This window comes from Arachis hypogaea, chromosome 7 (assembly GCF_003086295.3).
Source record: "Arachis hypogaea cultivar Tifrunner chromosome 7, arahy.Tifrunner.gnm2.J5K5, whole genome shotgun sequence".
NCBI classification, from domain to species: domain Eukaryota; kingdom Viridiplantae; phylum Streptophyta; class Magnoliopsida; order Fabales; family Fabaceae; genus Arachis; species Arachis hypogaea.
In genome coordinates this window covers 50,409,111-50,430,153 of record NC_092042.1, presented here as the reverse complement: position 1 = coordinate 50,430,153, position 21,043 = coordinate 50,409,111, and the positions used below count along the sequence as shown (strand labels likewise).

The 21,043-nt window shown below is 36.6% G+C and overlaps 1 long non-coding RNA gene across 1 annotated transcript; it reads right to left on the bottom strand.

The window, feature by feature from the left end:
* Nucleotides 1-9,686: 9,686 nt before the first annotated feature.
* LOC140174229 (uncharacterized) lies at nt 9,687-10,949 on the bottom strand. The gene is made up of 3 exons (XR_011863484.1): nt 10,222-10,949; nt 10,076-10,130; nt 9,687-9,987 (listed from the first exon to the last, which is right to left on the bottom strand). It is a non-coding gene; the product is annotated as an uncharacterized lncRNA (long non-coding RNA).
* Between the last annotated feature and the right edge of the window lie 10,094 nt (nt 10,950-21,043).

Sequence of the window (21,043 nt, the reverse complement as noted above, 5' to 3'; positions counted from 1 at the left end):
ATCATATAGTATTATAATATTAATATTATAATACTAGATATATACTTTATTTAATATAAAAGGAATTATATTTTTTATTATTATAATATTTAAAAATTACGTACCCTTATTATATAATATTCATACAATTGTAGTGTTATTGATCAGATCATTAGAAAGAAGATGACATCTCCATCTTATTTGCTCTTTATTTCTTGTTTATCAGACACCAAAAAAAAAATACGATTACTTTTATTACATTCAGAGATAAATTTTACTATTTATATATACCAAAACTCTAATTTTAATTATCAAAATATCACATTTAATAAAATTACATATATAATAATCTTAAATAATTTAAATTTTAATAATCATAAAATTTTATTTAATTATTTTTTTTAAAAATAAATTTCTTAAAAACAAAATCTCAATATAATATTATTACTCATTGTTAGAAAATCATTAGAATCAGTTTAGATCAATTAGTATCGTCTATATTTATATAGTATATCTGTATATTAATTATAGGATTCTATGTCTTTATCACTTTGATTTATCTAGCACCTATAAATACCCCTTGTATATTGTACCTTTGATCACACTCAATAATACACTTTTCAGATTACTCTCTCAATCTCTTGTTTCTAACATGGCATCAAGAGCCTAAAGTTTTTTTTTCAATGAAATTCTGTTCATAACCTCCTTGTTTTTCTCTTCCGACAATGCCTCTTCGCTCTTGATTTTCGATCTGTTTTCGACGCTTTTGTTCGTCACCTCCGGCATCATCGTGTTCTTCGTTTCATCAGCTTTTCAACGCCGCCGAGATCGCCGCCAGAAACCCCCGGACGCGCCCTCACGCGCCGCCGGAACTTTGCTACCCACCTCTATTGTTTCATTCCAGAAGCTTCAGCAACCGTTGATCTTGGTGCCGATCACACGCTCCTGGTGCTGCCACATGTCGCAACGAAGCCATTCTTGGTATCCACCGACCCGCGCATGCGTGTCTCTCTCGCTCCTCTCAGGTGCCACCACGTGTCATCGTCTCGCTGACGTGGCGATGACGTAACTGCTGACGTGGCAGACAAGCGAGACTCTCCCTAAGGTTTTTTAGTGAACTCTTTCTGATTCCGTACCCTATTTTCTCATTTTCTGCCCCGAATTTGCAGTTTCTTCTCCTTTTTGCTATTCTTTCTATTACTATGGAAAAATCGGATGTCTTTCAACCTATCCCTATTATCCTTAATGGCTCCAACTATGCACATTGGGTTGAAGCTATACGAAGATTTCTTAAAGGGCGAAAATTATGGCGATATGTGACTGGTGATATTGCCTGTCCTGTTAAGCCAACTGTGACTGACAAATCCAAAGATGGTGCCTCCAAATCCAAGGAGGATGCTGAGAAGGATTATGTAGAGAAATCAGAAGATTGGGATAGTAAAAATCATCAGATTATCACTTGGTTCTGAACCACTTCTACTCCTGGCATTCATTTACAGTTTGGGCGTTTTGAAACTTCTAGAGAGGTATGGGATCATTTGGCAAAATGTTCCACTATTTCTGATCTCTCTCATCAGTACCAACTGCTTAAGAAACTTCATAGCCTTAAGCAAGAATGTGACCAAGCAGTTTCTGATTTTCTTGCTCAGATGGAGATTATTTCGGATCCGTTGACCTCTTGTGAGCCTGTTCTTAAAGATCTCACTGATGCTAAGGCATATGAGGATTATCGGAATCAGACACGTCTCATCTAGTTTCTCATGGCACTTACTGATGACTTTGAGCCGGTCAGGGCTTCTCTTCTTCATCAGAATCCCTTGCCTAGTCTTGAAGATGCTCTTCCTCGTCTTAAGTTTGAAGAAACGCGCTTGGGATTGCTTCATTCTAAAAGTGAAACTATCTTTGCTGCTACCGATAGAAAGGAAAAATCTGTCGAAACTGTAACCGGCCTGGGCATTCCTTCTCCGACTGTTCTTCTATTGAATGTCGTAAGTGCAAACAAAAAGGCCACATTGGCTCCATTTTCCCGAAACTGTTCTGCCATTATTGTAAGCTCTCAGGTCACTGGATTGCTACCTGTCCTACTCGACCACCACGTTCAGATCAGAACAAGTATCAACCTCGTCCCAACAACTCTCCGCATGTACCTACCGCTACTGCTGCTGCTGCTACTGAGTCCACCTCTTCTACATCTCTCAACACACCTTCTGTCTCTCCATCAGATATTGAATCCCTTCTTAAGCAACTTCTCTCTTTTTCTGGTAATACCCCCACTACTCTTTCCACCCCTCCAGGTAATTCTAAATGGTATTTTGATTCTGGTTGTTTCAATCACATGTCTCCTTTGCATCATCTTTTTCCGTCATTGTCTCCCACTACAAATGCACCTTATGTCAACACTGCTAATGGTTCCCTCTTGCATGCAACACATCACGGGATTATTTCACAGTCCAATATTCATCTTTCTGATGCTTATTTTATTCCAAAATTGAATTTTAATCTTATCTCCGTCGGTCAACTTGTTGAACTCAGTTTTGATGTCACTTTTTCTATATCTGGTTGTCGTGTGCAGGATTGTCAGATGGGAAAGATCATCGGGACTGGCTGTAAGGTCAGACACTTATTTGAGCTTGAGAACCTTCATGTTCCCTCTACAAATCTCTGTGCTGCTTCCTCTCCATCTACTCTTCACTTGTGGCACCGTCGTCTTGCCCATAACTCCTTAGGAAAATTACGTCCTCTTATATCTACGGGTGTTTCTTGTCGCACTGCAAAACAACCTGCCTTATCCTTTAATAATAATTCCTCTATTTCAGGCTCTCCTTGTCGCGGTTAAAAAATAGTCTCTCAGTCAGATGGATGTGAAGAATGCATTTCTTAATGGGATTTGAAAAAGAAAGTCTATATGAAACCACCTCCGGGATATCCTTGTCCTTCTAGTAAGGTTTGTCTCCTTTGCAAGGCACTTTATAGACTTAAGCAAGCTCCTCGTGAATGGTTTGACAAGTTCAGCACTACTATATGCAGTCTTTGTTTTACTTCTAGTCCTCATGAGAATGCCCTTTTCATTCGTAAAAGCGAACGTGGAGTTGTTCTTTTACTTTTGTATGTTGATGACATGATCATTACTGGAGATGATGTTGATGGTATCTCTGATCTCAAGGCCTCACTTTACCGTACCTTTGAGATGAAAGATCTTGGTTCTCTCAGCTATTTTCTTGGTCTCGAGATCATCTCCACAGATGATGGCATCTATCTCTCTCAGGCTAAGTATGCTTCAGATCTTCTTGCTCGCGCTGGGATTACAGATAGTCGCACTGAGTCTACTCCTATTGAGCCTAATGTTCGATTTACCCCTATGGATGGCACTGTTTTGGATAATCTGATTCTCTATCGACAGTTAGTTGGAGGTCTCATCTACCTGACTGTCACCCGACCAGACATTGCTTATTCAGTTCATGTCCTCAGCCAATTCTTGTCAGTTTCTCGTACTACTCACTATGCGGCATTTCTTCGCATTCTTTGCTACGTCAAAGGCACTCTATTTCATGGTCTTTGTTTTTTTGTCCATTCCTCTTTGACCCTTCAGGCATACTCTGATGCTGATTGGGCTGGTGATCCCACTAATCGTCATTCTACTACTGGTTACTGTTTGTTCCTTGGCGACGCTCTCATTTCTTGGTGAGCTAAGAAGCAAACATTCACTGCTCGTTCAAGCACAGAAGCTGAGTACCGTGCCCTCGCTGACACCACTGCTAAGGTTATCTCGATTCGTTGGCTTCTCGAAGATCTAGGTGCTCCTCAGTCGTCCCCTACCGATGTTTTTTGTGATAACCGCAGTGATATTCAGATTGCCCATAATGATGTGTTTCATGAACGCACCAAACATATTGAGATTGATTGTCACTTTGTTCGGCAACGTATCCTTATTGATTGGTGGACGAAATTGTGATCACTACAACTTCACACAACTAACCAGCAAGTGTACTGGGTCGTCCAAGTAATAAACCTTACGCGAGTAAGGGTCGATCCCACAGAGATTGTTGGTATGAAGCAAGCTATGGTCACCTTGTAAATCTTAGTCAGGCAAACTCAAATGGTTATGGATGATGGATAAAACATAAAGATAAAGATAGAGATACTTATGTAATTCATTGGTAGGAATTTCAGATAAGCGTATGAAGATGCTTGGTCCCTTCCGTCTCTCTACTTTCCTACTGTCTTCATCCAATCCTTCTTACTCCTTTCCATGGCAAGCTGTATGCAAGGGTTTCACCGTTGTCAGTGGCTACCTCCCATCCTCTCAGTGAAAATGTTCAACGCACCCTGTCACGGCACGGCTATTCATCTGTCAGTTCTCAATCAGGTCGGAATAGAATCCAGTGATTCTTTTGCGTCTGTCACTAACGCCCAGCCTTCAGGAGTTTGAAGCTCGTCACAGTCATTCAATCATTGAATCCTACTCAGAATATCACAGACAAGGTTTAGACCTTCCGGATTCTCTTGAATGCCGCCATCAGTTCTAGCATATACCACGAAGATTCCGGTTAAAGAATCCAAGAGATATCCACCCAATCTAAGGTAGAACGGAGGTGGTTGTCAGGCACGCGTTCGTAGGTGAGAATGATGATGAGTATCACGGATCATCACATTCATCAAGTTGAAGAACAAGTGATATCTTAGAACAAGAACAAGCGGAATTGAATAGAAGAACAATAGTAATTGCATTAATACTCGAGGTACAGCAGAGCTCCACACCTTAATCTATGGTGTGTAGAAACTCCACCGTTGAAAATACATAAGAACAAGGTCTAGGCATGGCCAAATGGCCAGCCTCCCAAAGAGGGTTCAATCATAAAAACATGATCAAAAGATGAAAATAGAATAGTAAAAGGTCCTACTTATAGAGAACTAGTAGCCTAGGGTTTACAAAGATGAGTAAATGACATAAAAATCCACTTCCGGGCCCACTTGGTGTGTGCTTGGGCTGAGCATTGAAGCATTTTCGTGTAGAGACTCTTCTTGGAGTTAAACGCCAGCTTTGGTGCCAGTTTGGGCGTTTAACGCTGGGAATTCTGATGGTGACTTTGAACGCCGGTTTGGGCCATCAAATCTTGGGCAAAGTATGGACTATCATATATTGCTGGAAGGCCCAGGATGTCTACTTTCCAACGCTGTTGAGAGCGCGCCAATTGGGTCTCTGTAGCTCCAGAAAATCCACTTCGAGTGCAGGGAGGTCAGAATCCAACAGCATCTGCAGTCCTTTTCAGTCTCTGAATCAGATTTTTGCTCAGGTCCCTCAATTTCAGCCAGAAAATACTTGAAATCACAGAAAAACACACAAACTCATAGTAAAGTCCAGAAAAGTGAATTTTAACTAAAAACTAATAAAAATATACTAAAAACTAACTAGAACATACTAAAAACATACTAAAAATAATGCCAAAAAGCGTACAAATTATCCGCTCATCATTGATGCTGTTCGTCTCATTGCTGTTGGAACACTGGAGCAGATTGCTGATATCTTCACGAAAACTCATCACCCGACTTGTTTCTGGACTTTGTTATCCAAACTCAAGTTGGTATCCTTAGCTCCCACTTGAGTTTAAGGGGGGAGATGTTAGAGAATTATTAGAATCAATTTAGATCAATTAGTATCATCTATATTTATATAGTAGATCTGTATATTAATTGTAGGACTCTATGCCTTTATTACTTTGATTCATCTAGCACCTATAAATACCTCTTGTATATTGTAACTTTGATCACACTCAATAATACACTTTTCAGATTACTCTCCCAGTCTCTTATTTTTAACACTCATAAATAACTAATTATTTAATTTTTAAAAATTTGGGATGTTACAGAAGTTTAATAAGCTCAAAAAAGACCTTAAAAAAATTTGAGTGAGATTAAAAATGAACTAAACAATGTAAGAATTTTAGAACCATTGCAGCTCTATTATCTAAATTCTACATTGACAAACCTTAGAAGGACTCTTCACCTCAAAATCTTACAAGCTCTTCAACTCAAGTAACTGAGAAAGAAAAAAAAAAGAGGAAATAAAAGAACTTAAGAGACCTAGAACTATAAGGATGTGCTAGATTTTAAAGCTATGTAAAGGAATTTACTCCTTGGAGAGACATATGAAGGAGTTCAAACTAGATCCTCCTTTAGAAACATGTTTCTAAAGCTCTCAAGGAACCATATTGAATTATAGTGATGGAAGAAAAACTTGAGCATTTTGAGAAAAATCAAGTTTAACACCTAGTTTGTAGACTCAAAGAAAAATTCGTCATTGGAATTAAGTAGAAGTTCAAGAACAAGCTTAATGAAGCCGAGAAGATTGTCAAAAATAGGCAAGATTAGTACTCAAAAGCTATGATCCAAAATAAGGGGTTAATTATGTGAAGCCAACCTTCTTAAGTAACTTCATATTTAAAGACAGGAAGTCTCCAAATCATGTGCTAAAACTGATAAAAGTACTAAATAGTCTCAAATAAGTTCTAAGAGCTTTCTATGATCGTCTGAGTTCCTTCTAAACTTAGAACAACTTAGAGAGAGGCATTCATGACACAATTTTATTCACTATTTTTAAAGATAATAAACTTCTAGTTGTCTTAATCTACATTGATGGCATCATCTTTTGAGTAACTCAGAATTAATTACGTAAACACTGTGTTGATCATGAAAAGTGAATTTGAGCTAAACATGATGGGAGAATTGAAATTCTTTCTTAGACTTCAGTTTAAACAAACTGAGAAAGGAATATACACTTATCAATAGAAGTACTGTAAGAAACTTCTGAAGAAGTTCAGTATGTAAGATATTAAGTCTATCATAACTCCCTTACATCTTTCTCAGATGATTGATTCTTATGAGAGTGGAGAAAGTGACTCTGAGACCATATACAAAGGAATGATTGGATCGTATATCAAAATTAGTGTTGATATCTATTCAAGATTTCAATTTAATCCTAAGTAGTCTCTTATAAAAAAGATTCTAAAGTACTTGTACTACCAATCTTGGTCTGTGGTATGAGAAAAACTCAGTAATTGTTGCAATTGGTTACTTTTTTGCCAACTTTGCTAAAGATCTACTTGATAGAAAGAGCACAAGTGAAAGTTTTTGCTTCTTTAGAAAGTGTCTTATTACTCAGGAGAGTAACAAAAAGATATTGTGCCTTTGTAGATAGATGAAGAAGAATACATACATGACTAAGAAGCATTTGGATATGCAATTGTATAAAAGTGAAAATTATTTAAAAATAAAGTAATAAATAACACAAGCTTTTATAAAGGTAAATTTTTTTGAAACGGGCGTTAACCACGTATACTTGTTTCTTTTACTTTTGTGGCATTTTTTTTCTTATTGAGGACCATGTGGTTTGGTTCTCTCCATATATCCAGTATTTTTCAGAGGATATGTAACATCCTACTACATAGAGTTTTACGCTTAAGTCGTAGAACAGAGGTAGTGTGGTGTTATGGACCTCTAATCATAAAATATTTACATATAATAGTGGAAAGATTTAATATACTAGGAGCTTTGAAAAATGGGTAAAACAAAATCGCAAAATAGAAAGCGCAATGCTCAAGAAATAGAATTACTTGCGTGCTAAGAAACCTAAAAGTTAAGGATAAGAATAAGCGAAAGAGTCATAAGAGCACCAAGAATACAGTGAAACTAGCTACTAACTCAGCCTGCGAAGCCAAGGCTATCCAGAGAATATTTACATATATACATAAGTATCCCAAATACCCAAAATACAGAAATAGGACCCTAGCTCTCCTATAACCTCTATGAGGAACAAAATAATCAAGTTTCTTGGAGAGCAAGTTAAGTACACATATATATACAAACTGAGAAACAAAATAACCCAGGGACTACTCCGCTTCAGGGAATCCAGACACCTAGCGAGGAACCTCTCGACCTGCATATGAAAATAACAACACAGTGTGGGGGTGAGAACCGGAGATTCTCAGCATGGTAAAGATGCCACGCATATAATATATAAGGTTTTGGGAATGCCATAGACAATCCTAGAACTCCAACATACAATTATAAAACTTAAACTCTAAGCAGAAGCCATAAAAAGGGGTAGATGACCTAGATATCCTAAACTTACTTACCTTAAGCCTAACACCTAACCATTCCACACTATCCTCCACACCTCCATTCAAGGATTCAGCAGAGACAAACAACCAAACAATTTCATGCACAAGTAGGAAGCAGATAGTACAGATAACAAGTATAACAAGTAGCAGGATATATGTTCAGTTAGGCAATCCCAAGTAATGCACAGCAGACAAACAAACAAGATGCATATGATGCATGCCTATCCTGTGGCTGATGAGGCTCATCTGTCGGTTATCCAGCCAACCCAACAAGTTCAAAAACTTTAGACTGTCCCTCATCGCGCATCCCCATGAATCTATACATAGATTTCATATTCATTCATCATTTAATCATTCATTCATAAATCATTCGATGGGGGATATCCATTCCCGAGAATTTATACGTGCGCGGTCACCCTTATGATGTAGGGTCAACAGAGTGTCGAGTTTCAACCTGGAACACGTGGTAGCAAGCCACGGTTCTGTTACCTAGGAAAACTCGTATCTCAGATATCATGAATTCATAAGCCATTCAATATTCATAATCATTATATAATCATTCATCAAAGCCATGGCATCATATCTTCATTTAACATCTATATCTCCTTCGTATAACGCATCATTTTTACCTCTTACTTCATCCCCAAGTTACCTTAAATTCCTATCTTCTGCTAATTACTAAGCTTACTAGTAAAATCTAAGGTTAACAGGGCAAAAATAGGGTTTTAGGGGTTCAAAACCATGTTTAGATCATAAAAACATATGTGCTAGAAAACAAAGTGTGTGTGTACGCACACATGTGTGCGTGCGCATGGATGCGTGCGTGCGCACACCAACAGAAAGCATGTTCTGGTGTGTGCATGTGCACAGGGGCGTGTGTCCGCACATTTTCTGAAAAACATCAGGTGTGCGTGCACACAAAGGCGTGCGTACGCACAAATAGCCTTTTGCTACTGTTGGGTGTGTGCATGGGCACACACCAGAATTTCTGGTTCTGCTGCAACTATCAGAATTTCAGTTTTTAGCACCAGATTTTCGGCGTCCATAACTTCCTCTACAGAATTTGGTTTTCCACAAACCTTATATCATTTTCAAGCTTATAAAACATTCTTTCATTTGAAACAAACCGCATTTCCATCCAAAATTTGAGGAGCAAGTTATGGACTACCAAAGTTCATCAAAAATCAGTTTTAACCAAATTATACCAAACCCCCATTTTTACCAAATTCACATACCATTACCCACAAAACCTGCACATTTGCAACATAATAAATCCCTTTTCATTAACACCAACTACCAACATATTAATGCTCATACCAACCCACAAAACTCATACATTATTCCAAAATCCACCATTCCAACCATAAGCTACAACTTAAAAATTCATTAACTCAAATCCTTAATTCATTAATAACAAACTATCAATCACCATTAACCAATCAACAAGCAACAAACCACAAAATTTCATTATCATGTATCAACAACATCTTCAACTCACCATCATTAATTCCAACAACTCATATTCATTAATTCCAATAATTCATATTCATTAATTCTAATAACTTATATTCATTAATTTCAACACCAACATCCACATTGTCAAGTGCCCAACACCAAATTATTCATCAACATCACATAAACTAATCATTTAACACATTTCACTATTTCAGCTTATCCTATAATTCCCTAGCCTAAGTATTCACAGAGCCTTACATATTAAATGCGCAAAACTTAAACTATACATTGGCTGATTACTATGTTTGGTCCAAGACAGCCACACTAGTCACATACACAGTCCCTCAAACTTGAAAAATCAACCAAAATCTTAGCACCGATTATCCACCAAGCCTTTAAGTGTCCACAATGCCAAGTTCCAATTACAACACACCACCTAATACAAATATACAACACATACATATACCCAATTTAATATCTAATACACCAATTCAGATTCTTAGATAGGGTTTCGGTCTTTTTACCTTACCCACGCACAGAGCAACTTAAACCCGATAAGCTCCGCAAGCTAAAACAAACCTAAAACATCAAATTAGGCAAAGTCTCATCACAAGGGCTCAATTTCACAAATAGAAAGGGGGTTGAGAATTTGAATAGATCTGAGGCTTACCTGTGAAACTGATCCGATGAAAATGTAGAGCTCGACGCGCTGGACGCGTGGCCACAAACGGTGCGGCGATCGGAGTTCAAACGGAAAAGTTATGGTGGATTAAAGGGTTGATGAGGGTTTGGAGGCCTCCTCTTCCCCTTGCTGTATTCAGCATGCTCCTTAGCTGAATGGGGAAGAAGATGGCTCTGCAACTTTTAAGTTATTGGTCCGGTTGGACCCACGGGCTTGGTTTTGGGCCTGGTTTAATCAGTTCGACCCATTTGGTCTAATTTTTGGCCAAATTTTTTGAAATTAGTGCTAAAATTCTCATTTTAAAGAGTTCTATCCTATTTTGATATTAAATTTATATTTTTAATTTTTCAAATTAAAATTCAGTTTATTAACTAATTATTTTACTGATTTTAGCAGAATTTACAGGATAGACAGGAGAAAGATGTTTTGGATTTGTTTTCTTAGATGTTCCCACACATTTGTTATTGTTAGGTTTTTGTAAAGAGGGATAGGAGTTGTAATTATAAAATATATACTTGTATATTACTAGTATAAACTCTTTTTGTAAATAAAAAATATTATGATGATGCAAATATATTTTTGTATGATGTATAAAAAATTTTCTTCTATTTTAAGTTTCGTTTTTAAAGACTCCTACATATTATAGTTATATATAGATAAGTTATTATAATAGTCTTGTTATGAGAGTGATGTAACTAAAAGTATGACATTCTAATAACATTCTAATAATAAAGATGTTAACTAAAATGTATATGAGATTCATAACATCTTTTTCATTTTTTATAAAAGAACAAACTCTTCCAAAAAATCATACAGCAGATGTCTGAGAAATATTTTAAAGATCTTCATGAAAATTTATAAGATTATGTTATATAATTAATTTGTATAGAGTGTGCAATTTAATAAAACTATCACATTTATCATCAACACCAACTTAAGCAATTGTGAACTAATTCTCGTCAACCTAACTTAGGCAAAATTGTATACTTTATTTAGAGAAAATAAAATCACACTTAATACGTCAGAAAATAAAATTTCAAAAGTTTAAGTGAAAATAATTATGTATAATTATAATATAATTTATATAATTTACATTTAGTATAATTAATATTAAATTAAATATTATTTTTTTAATAATATAATCATATAAATTCTTACTATTAATTGATTCAAAACATTAATACATACATTTTGATTTTAATAATATATAAATATTATCTTTCTCATAATAATATATTAATATCTACATTCATTAAACAATATTAGTTATTATTAATATTATACAATATATTAATATACGTAAAGTATTATGTAGAACACGCATTTAAATATATTATTTTTCTTATACATGTTTATTATTATTGGCAAAAAAATATTATTATTTTAAATAATTTAATTTTAAATTATTGATGGAGTAAAATTAAATTATATCAAAAGTATATGACATATTATCAGATTAGTAGTCTTTTTTACTAAATTATTTGGATATATTACTAATAAAATAGATTTATAAACAATAGTAAAAAATAAAATTAAAAATTAATAAATTACATATCTAAATTAAATATACTTAACTAATAAAATGAGAATAACTTTTAAATTTTTTAAAACTAATAAACTAATCCAATCCTAATATTAGCATTAAGTTATTTAAATAATATCTGTGGTATTCAATTTTAAACTTTAAATACATATACATTAGAATTATTTTCATAATGACAACTAAGAAAAATAGTTTGGCCAAATTAAATTTGTAGAATCCATGGAAATTCATATCATCTTCTTTTTAAATAAGTTTTGTAAGATTCAGAAAATTTACTAGCCAATTATATAATTAAAAATTGAATTAAGAAGATTTGAGAACGCTGAGCCAGGTTAAAAATTTAAAATTTAAAATTTAAAATGTACAAATAAAAATTGAACTTAAAAAATTACTTGAAATACAAAAACATAATTAATTATAAAAAAATGCGTACTGACGTTATAATTAATTGTACACGTTTAGGTTTGTCCAGTACTACGTATGAGAGTAATAGAAATGTAAAAGTAACAACAAAATATTTAAAACACAAACTAAAACACTTATCTTTAAAATTTTGGTCCTAGGTAGGACCAATGAGCAAAAAGACAAAAATGCCCCTCATTTACCTTGACCAAAACGTGATTCCATTCTTCATTTTACTCATTTTCCACCCAAGAAAGAAAGGGCATGAGAGTGAGAGAGAGAAGAGAAATTCCAAACCAAAATACTATTCACCTTGAACTTCAAATCCATTTTTCTCACAAATCAGAGTTTTGATTGACGATCCGTTTGTGGCTACACGTTCCTCTCATATCCCTCTACGTTTCTATCCCACTTATGCGATAAATAATTGTGAGAACTCGCTATATTTTTCTTTTTTCCACGATTTTTATGTTTTTGGGTGGTGAGGTTTTGAGTTTATGATTTTGATGTTTTAGGAAAAATTCGAGCTTAAATTCTAGCGGGATTTTAACCCATGTTCATATGGAATAAGGTAAGAAAACTCTGTTCTCCTATTTTTTTTCTAATTTGTATGAAATCCTAGTATGAATAATGTGAAATTTGAATGAAATTAGATTGAGTATAGTTGGTTAAAGCTTGGATTAGTGAGGAATTGAGTGAAACTTGGATTGGTAAGAATTGATTGAGGATTAGGTTAGCATAGAGAAAGGTTCAAGAAGTTGGAACCGCCCTTAACTAAGGTACGGATTTTGATTTTCGGTAATCACTATATAATGCTATATGAAAACCTAGGCTAGTTGATCTTAAGATATTGTTAAATTGATGTTGATGATGATGATAATTTAGTATGAATGTATGATTTTGTATAATATTGGATGTTGAAAGAAAATGGCAGGAGACCTTGAATGATTGAGTTCCTCTTGTTTAGTATATATTGGTGTTATGTTCAATTTATTGAAAATTAAAGTTATTTATGATAAATATGTGAAATTAAATTTAGGAAGACTGATTGTTGTTTGTTTGGATACTTGTATGAAGATAAGCTTTAAGAATGAGATAAAATTGAGTGTTTGATGAGTTGTAGAGAGAAATGTGAGTATGGATGAGGATTTGGGTATTGATTTGAAAAGAAAAGGTTTTTAAGAAGTGCCAATTTTAAATGTTGCAAAAAATGTGTAATTAGGAAGTTTTGGTCAACTTCGACGGAGCATAACTTGGCGCTCAAAACTTGGAAATTAATGAAACTTGTGTCGAAATAAAATTGGGGATGTCTATTTTATTGTTTCAAAGAACGGAGTCAAAAAGAATTTCGTACTAAAAGTTATGATGTTTTGAATTTTGGTGGTTAAAATTAAATTCTGCAGATTTTGTAGTAAAGGTAGCAAAATTGGGTTCTAAGTGTATGCACCTATGCTGTGTATGTGATCATCAATAATGGCTCTTTGGTATGTGCATCTGTTAACTCAGCACTTTCTTTCCACAACTTCGCTCAACTAACCAGCAAGTGTACTGGGTCGTCCAAGTAATAAACCTTACGTGAGTAAGGGTCGATCCCACAGAAATTGTTGGTATGAAACAAGCTATGGTCACCTTGTAAATCTCAGTCAAGCGGATAATAATTGATTATGGAATTTTGAAAATCAAATAATAATAAATAAACATAAAATAAAGATAAAGTTACTCATGTAATCCAATGGTGGGAATTTCGGATAGGTGTATGGAGGTGCTGTGTTCCTTCTGAATCTCTGCTTCCCTACTTCTTCCTTCTAGTTTTTCATCATTATTTTCTATGGCAAGCTGTATATAGGGCATCACTGTTGTCAATGGCTATATCCCATCCTCTCAGTGAAAAAGGTCCAAATGCTCTGTCACAGAACGGCTAATCATCTGTCGGTTCTCAATCAGGTTGGAATAGAATCCAGTGATTCTTTTGCGTCTATCACTAACGCCCAGCCTTCAGGAGTTTGAAGCTCGTCATAGTCATTCAATCCCAGAATCCTACTCGAAATACCACAGACAAGGTTAGACTTTCCGGATTCCCATGAATGTCGCCATCAATTCTAGCTTATACCACGAAGATTCTGATTAAGGAATCCAAGAGATATGCGCCCGGTCTAAGGTAGAATGGAACTGGTTGTCAATCATGCGCGTTCATAGGTGAGAATGATGATGAGTGTCACGGATCATCACATTCATCAAGTTGAAGTGCAACGAATATCTTAGAACAGGAATAAATCAAATTGGATAGAAGATAGTTGTAATTGCATTGAAACTTGAGGTACAGCAAAGCTCCACACCCTTAATCTTTGGTATGTAGAAACTCCATGATGCGGCGGAAATTGGTGAATTAAAAATTATTAAAATATATGCATTACAAGTATAGTTCTTAACTCACCAGAATTCCACTTATCAATTTAGAAAGGTGTCACAGAAATTTAAATTTTAAATACTGGGAGTATGAATCCCAGATCGTCTCCCAACGAGTTGCAGAAAAGTGTGCTATTTTATTAATCAGATGTTTTCAAAAAATTTGAGTTGAGTAAACAGGAAATAAAATTGGAGAATTTGAATAATGTAAATAAAAGCCTTGATTTGGAGTTGATTAGTTGGAAGTCCCTCTGTTGTTGGATTACTATCTAGATTAATTGATAATAAAAGGTTATCTTGTTTAGTTATCTCTTACTAGATAAGGGAAAGTTAAACAAGTTGGGATGCTCTTCCCGTTCACAAGTTGCAATCTACTTAATTAAAAGGGATTGGTGTTAGTGACTAGAGGGCAAGCCAACAATAACCCAATTACAATCTTTCTTTCAAGCCTTCCAACTCAATTGGTTCCTTTCAATCAACTCCCCATCAAGTTAGGGAACTACTCGCTCATTGTGAATGTAAAATTCATAACATATGAAAAGGAATTAAAGAAAGACATTGTAAATAAAATCAAAATAATCAAATTAAAATAAAAGTAATCCTTGTATTAAATAAATCCTAATAATATTCCAATGGTAAAATTAACAAAGCAAAGGACATGGAAGAGTAAAGCCAAGTAAAGAAAACGAACTAGAATGATGAAGTCTTGATGAGGTAATAACTCTTCTCAATATCCCAATGCAAAAAGTGATAGAAAAATAAAATCCTAAAAACTATCAATGTGTAGAGAGAAAAACCTAGAGGAGGAGTAAAAACTAGATCTAAAACTAAAACTGTGTGGAATGAATGTTCTCCCTGGTTTCTGTATGTTCTCTGGCTCTAGTCTGCTGTTCTGGGCCGAGAACTGGGTCAAAATAGGGCCCAAAATTGCTCCCAACGGAATCTGCAGATTTTGCAGATCGCGCACGTCACGCGATCGCGTCGTCCATGCGGACGCGTCGTTCACGTTTTTCCATACCACGCGTTCGCGTCGTCCATGCCTCCGCATCACTTGTGCTTTTCCATTCCGCGCGGTCGCGTGAGCCATGCGGCCGCGTCATTGCGATTTCTCCTCTTTCGCGCGAACGCGTGAGCCATGCGGCCGCATCACTTCTCGTTGGTTATCTCCTCAATTTCTTGTGTTCCTTCCATTTTTGCTAGCTTCCTTTCCAATCTCCAACTCATCCATGCCCTATAAAGCCTGAAACACTTAACACACAGATCACGACATCGAATGGGATAAAGGAGAACTAAAATGCATAATAAAAAAGTCTCTAGGAAGCAGTTTTCAACCATGTAATAATTTCAAGAAGGAAATATAAATGCATGCTAAATTAATGAATAAGTGGGTAAGGATCATGATAAAACCACATAATTAAACACAATATAAACAATAAAATAGTAGTTTATCAACCTCCCCACACTTAGACATTAGCATGTCCTCATGCTTAATTGAAGGAGATAAGATAAATAAGTATGAACATGTAGAAACTCATGCAATGCAATGCAACCTATATATATGAATGAAACTATATGATTCTTGCCCACTTGATCAAAAGTAAATAAGCTCTTCAATACAATTACAAATCAAATTCCACTAATTTTATCATTATACAGTAAGACAGATAAAAGTGCAAGAAGATAGCTCATGAAAGCAGGGAACATGGAAATTCAAGCATTGAACCCTCACTGATGATGTATGTACGCTCTAATCTCTCTAGTGTATAGGGTAATCACTCTATCCTTCTCTAATCATGCTCTTTAACTTTTGTTTTCTCCTAACCAATCAACAACAGTTAATATGCAAATGCAGACATCATGAGGTCTTTTCAAGGTTGTAATGGGGCCAAGGTAAGGGTAGGGATACATATATGGTTAAGTGAGCTTATAAATTGAATCTTTAATTAACCCAGCTTTAACCCAACCTATATATTTTATATAACTTTAGAATTTATACATAGCTACCCAGAATTCCCTTTTACATTCCATACTCATGTATCAATTTTATCATATGTGCATTGATCTTTGAATTTTTTTTTTATTCAGCTTTGGGGTGATTTTGTCCCCTTATTTATTTATTAATTTTTTTTATAAAAATAAAAGTAGTTTTCATATCCTAAATCAAAATAAACATAGCTTATCAATGCACATAGATTTTTAATTCTTATAGCTTCACATGAGTAGGTATCCAAATTCCCATTGTATTATCATGACATATTCCCTTAATAACTTTTGTTCCCACAAATTCCCATACTTAACTAGCATACACAATTCTATCTTAAGCTAACCAAAGATTCAATTTGGGATATACAATTATTTTTCCGCTTAAGGTTAGTAATGTGGTAAAATATAGAACAAATGGGATTTAAAGGCTCAAAGTGGTTAACAAAGGTAATTAAAAAGGGTAGGCTTAATTTGGATAAGTGAGTTTAAACAAATAATGGCCTTAATCACATGCAAGCATATAAACATAATAACTATTGGATATATAGGATGAAACAAAATATATATTACAATTATAGAGAAGTAAACACACAAGAATAAAATAATTATGGTTAAATAATGTAACCATGCATAAAGGCTCAAATTTTCACAGGTTGTGTGTTCTTTAGCTCAAAAATCATGTTCCAAATACAGCTTCAAGCAAATTTATCATAAAAGTTTTGATTAAAATTAGTGAAATTTTGTTCCAAAGATATCTTTTTAGAAGAAACTTATTGTCTTTTCAATCAAGTAGAACATGCATGCAACTAACCTATTACTATGCAATTTATTCTATTCTATAAAAGAAAGAAAATCTAACTAAAATATCCTAATTTATTGGTGCTAGGGAAGAGAAATTACCTCCGGAAGTCAGGTATTGACCGACCTCCCCACACTTAAGGCTTTGCACCGTCCTCGGTGCCATCTGTCAGGAACAAGGGCGGGCTGGTGGCAGTGTCTCCACAGTCGTGGCCGTCATGGCTCCCTGTGCTGGTGAAGGAAGTGGAGTCCGGGGTGTCTGAGTCTCTGCAATCTCCTCTAAGCAGCTCCCTGAGGTGTTTGAATCGGTGTTGATTGCGGCGCTCTTGGAGCTTTGCTTTCTTTTCATGTTGGTCCAACCACTTCAGTATTTGATGTAGCAGTTGACTAGTAGATGGTGGAGGAGCTGCAACATCCTCTGTGGACTGGCTGGTAGTGGCAAGTTGTGGCCTGAGATATCTCCTATTAGGGACATACTGATCATCCCGTGGAAGAATGGCTTTGGTGTCTCCAGCTCTGTAGGATACTCCGGCTGCTGAGATAAGATCAGAGACCAATGCGGGGAAAGGTAGGTTGCCCGCGATCTGCACATGTTCCACAGCATTCCGGATATGTCGTGGTAAATTGAGAGGCTGGTCTGTGAGAATGCACCATAGTAGACGGCCATGTCCGCGTTGAAGGAGGACTCATGAGTGATCGAGAAGACATAATGGGACATAATCTGTGCCCAAACATGAGCCTCTAAGGTAAGTGCGGAAGCCGAGATTCCCTTAGGACCGGAACGATGGTATCCGAAGATCCATTTGCTGCCAGGGTGAGCAATAACTCTGAGAACAATGTCCTAGTCAAAAGTGTATGCCTGGCGCTTGGTTGCGGCTTTCTGAAAGGCGTCCAATCCTTCTGGAGCAGGTGGGAGATCTAAGGCTTGCTGTATGGCCTCTTCTGTAATGGGGACTTGCTTCTGGCGTAAATAGACGGACTGCAGAGTTGGCAGGTGGAAGTTGGAGTAGAACTCAACAACCCAAGAAAGATTAACCTATCGTGGCTGTCTCTGTAAAAATCCCCAATGTCTTTGTGCAATTTGTGGCTCAACAAATTCAGCGATACGAGGCGGAAGGATAAGAAGGTGTTCATTGTTGTAATTTCGAACTGCCAGAATTGGGAACATCTGCTCACAATAGCGATTTGGGAATCGTGCAGTGTCCTTGGTTGGGAAGGCTCGTTCCTTTTCATCAACCTTGATAATCCTTTTAATTCTCTTTGTTGAGGGCTTGACTGCAGTTGAAGAAGGTTCTGCCACTAATGCTCTCTTCGTACCTTTCCTTGCTGTGGGTTTAGGGGTAGCTTTCTCTTTGCCTTTCTTGGTGGCCATTCTGAAAAAAGGGAAGAGAAAGTAAGTTAGATCCAAAGAATCAAAGCAAGGAAGGAGATGGAGTGAGAAATAAACAGTGCACGGTAAAGATGAATGAAATAAACACATGGTCATGACAACATGTGAAAAGATCATTAAAAGAAATAGGATAGGTGCATAAAAAGGTAAGTAGATGCAAGATGATTATTGGCATGCTGGCAAGGGCATGAGTAGCAGAGATCAAGCATCACTTCATAACAAACTAACATGTTTGTATTGGCAATTAAATTGAATTAATAAAATAGTAAAGGAAATTTGTGAAAAACATGCATTGAGTAGTAGAATAGGATAATGTAGAAAAGTGCATGATGTCATATGGGCTTTTTCACAAACACATAGCATGCATGCTAAATAAGTCATAGAAAGTATTAAAGTAAACATGTAAGCAATCTTTTTATGAAAATAAGATATAATTGCCAAACAATTTGCAACAATCCACAAGCAAATAATGAGGAATGATGACTCAAATAAATTTTCTAGCACCATGTAAAAAGGAAAGAAGAAGAAAGAAAATATGGATAATGAAAAGAAAAAGAAAAGAAAAGAAAATAACATAGAAAATAAGAAGAATGATAGAAAAGGAAGGAGGGAAGAAGAAAATAAAACCTTGTTAATGGATGTGAGAGAGAGAGAGTGAAAGGTGAGATAGAAGGAAAAAGGGAGAAGGAAGAAATAAGGAGGGAAAAGAAAAATTAGGATTTGGAGGAGAGAAAGATAAGAGATTTTGGCAGTTGTGGTTGAGCTGTGCGGCGCAAGTGACGCGGCCGCGTGGGGCACGCGTTCGCGTGATTGCGCTTTAGTTCAGTTGACGCGGTCGCCTCGGCCACGCGATCGCGTGACCCATATTGTGCTTCTGGCGCGAGGGCAGCCTCGTGCCTGCACAACTCTCTGTTCAAATTGATATATTTGCTAAAATTGGGGTGACGCGATTGCGTGGGGCATGCGATTGCGTGAGTGGGCTTTAGAAGGGATGATGCGGACGCGTCAGCGACGCAGTCGCGTGATAGGGGTGGTGCGTCCAGCACCACTATCGCACAATATTTCATTGTGCACCCCTTTTACGTCGGAAATCAGAGCACGCGGTCGGGTGGGAGGCCAGGAATCCCACGTGACACGGACGCGTCAGCGACGCGGTCGCGTGGGACAATTTGTGCCATTGGCACGCCTCCAGCCACGCACCAGCGAAACTCTCTGTTCATTTTTTATTTTCTCACTTCTCCTTGCGACGGGGACGCATCGCGCGACGCTTTTTTTTATGCAGATGCAGATGCATGAAAGTACTGAGAAAGAGAAGAGTTATTAGATGGAAAAACTAAGAAGAAAAGAACGATCATACCATGGTGGGTTGTCTCCCACCTAGCACTTTGCTTTAACGTCCGTAAGTTGGACGCTCCATTAGCTCAATCTTCTGACATGTGGGAGTCTTCCAAGAGGAAGATCTCAAGTTCCTTATTTTTCTGTATCTTCTCGCCATGGTACAGCTTCAGACATTGTCCATTAACTTTGATAAGTTCAGAGCTTGAAGGGTGGCTGAGGTGATAAACTCTGTATGGTTCGGCCTTCTCTACTCTGTATGGAACTTCCCATCTTGATCTCAACTTGCCTGGCATAAGCCTCAGTCGAGATTTGTAAAGGAGAACTAAATCCCCAGGCTGGAACTCCTTTTTCTTGATGTGCTGATCATGTACAACCTTCATCTTCTCCTTGTATATTCTTGAGTTCTCATAAGCTTCTAGGCGAAGGCTCTCCAGTTCTTGCAGTTGCAACTTCCTTTCAGCTCCAGCTTACTCAATTCCCATGTTGCACTACTTGACTGCCCAAAAGGCTCTGTGCTCTACTTCAACTGGGGGATGACAAGCTTTTCCATAAACTAAGCGGAAAGGGCTCATCCCAATGGGTGTTTTATATGCTGTCCTATATGCCCATAGTACATCTTGTAGCCTGGTGCTCCAGTCTTTTCTATGAGGTTTGACTATCTTCTGCAAGATACGCTTTATCTCTCTGTTTGACACCTCGGCTTGCCCATTGGTTTGAGGATGGTATGCTGTTGCAACCTTATGAATTATCCCATGCTTCTTTATCAATCCTGTTAGTCTCCTGTTACAAAAATGGGTGCCTTGGTCGCTCACGATTGCTCGTGGTGATCCAAAGCGGCAAATAATATGGTTTCTCACAAAGGAAACAACAGTCTTAGAATCATCAGTGCAGGAAGGAATTTCTTCCACCCATTTGGAAACATAATCCACAGCTAACAATATATAAAAATG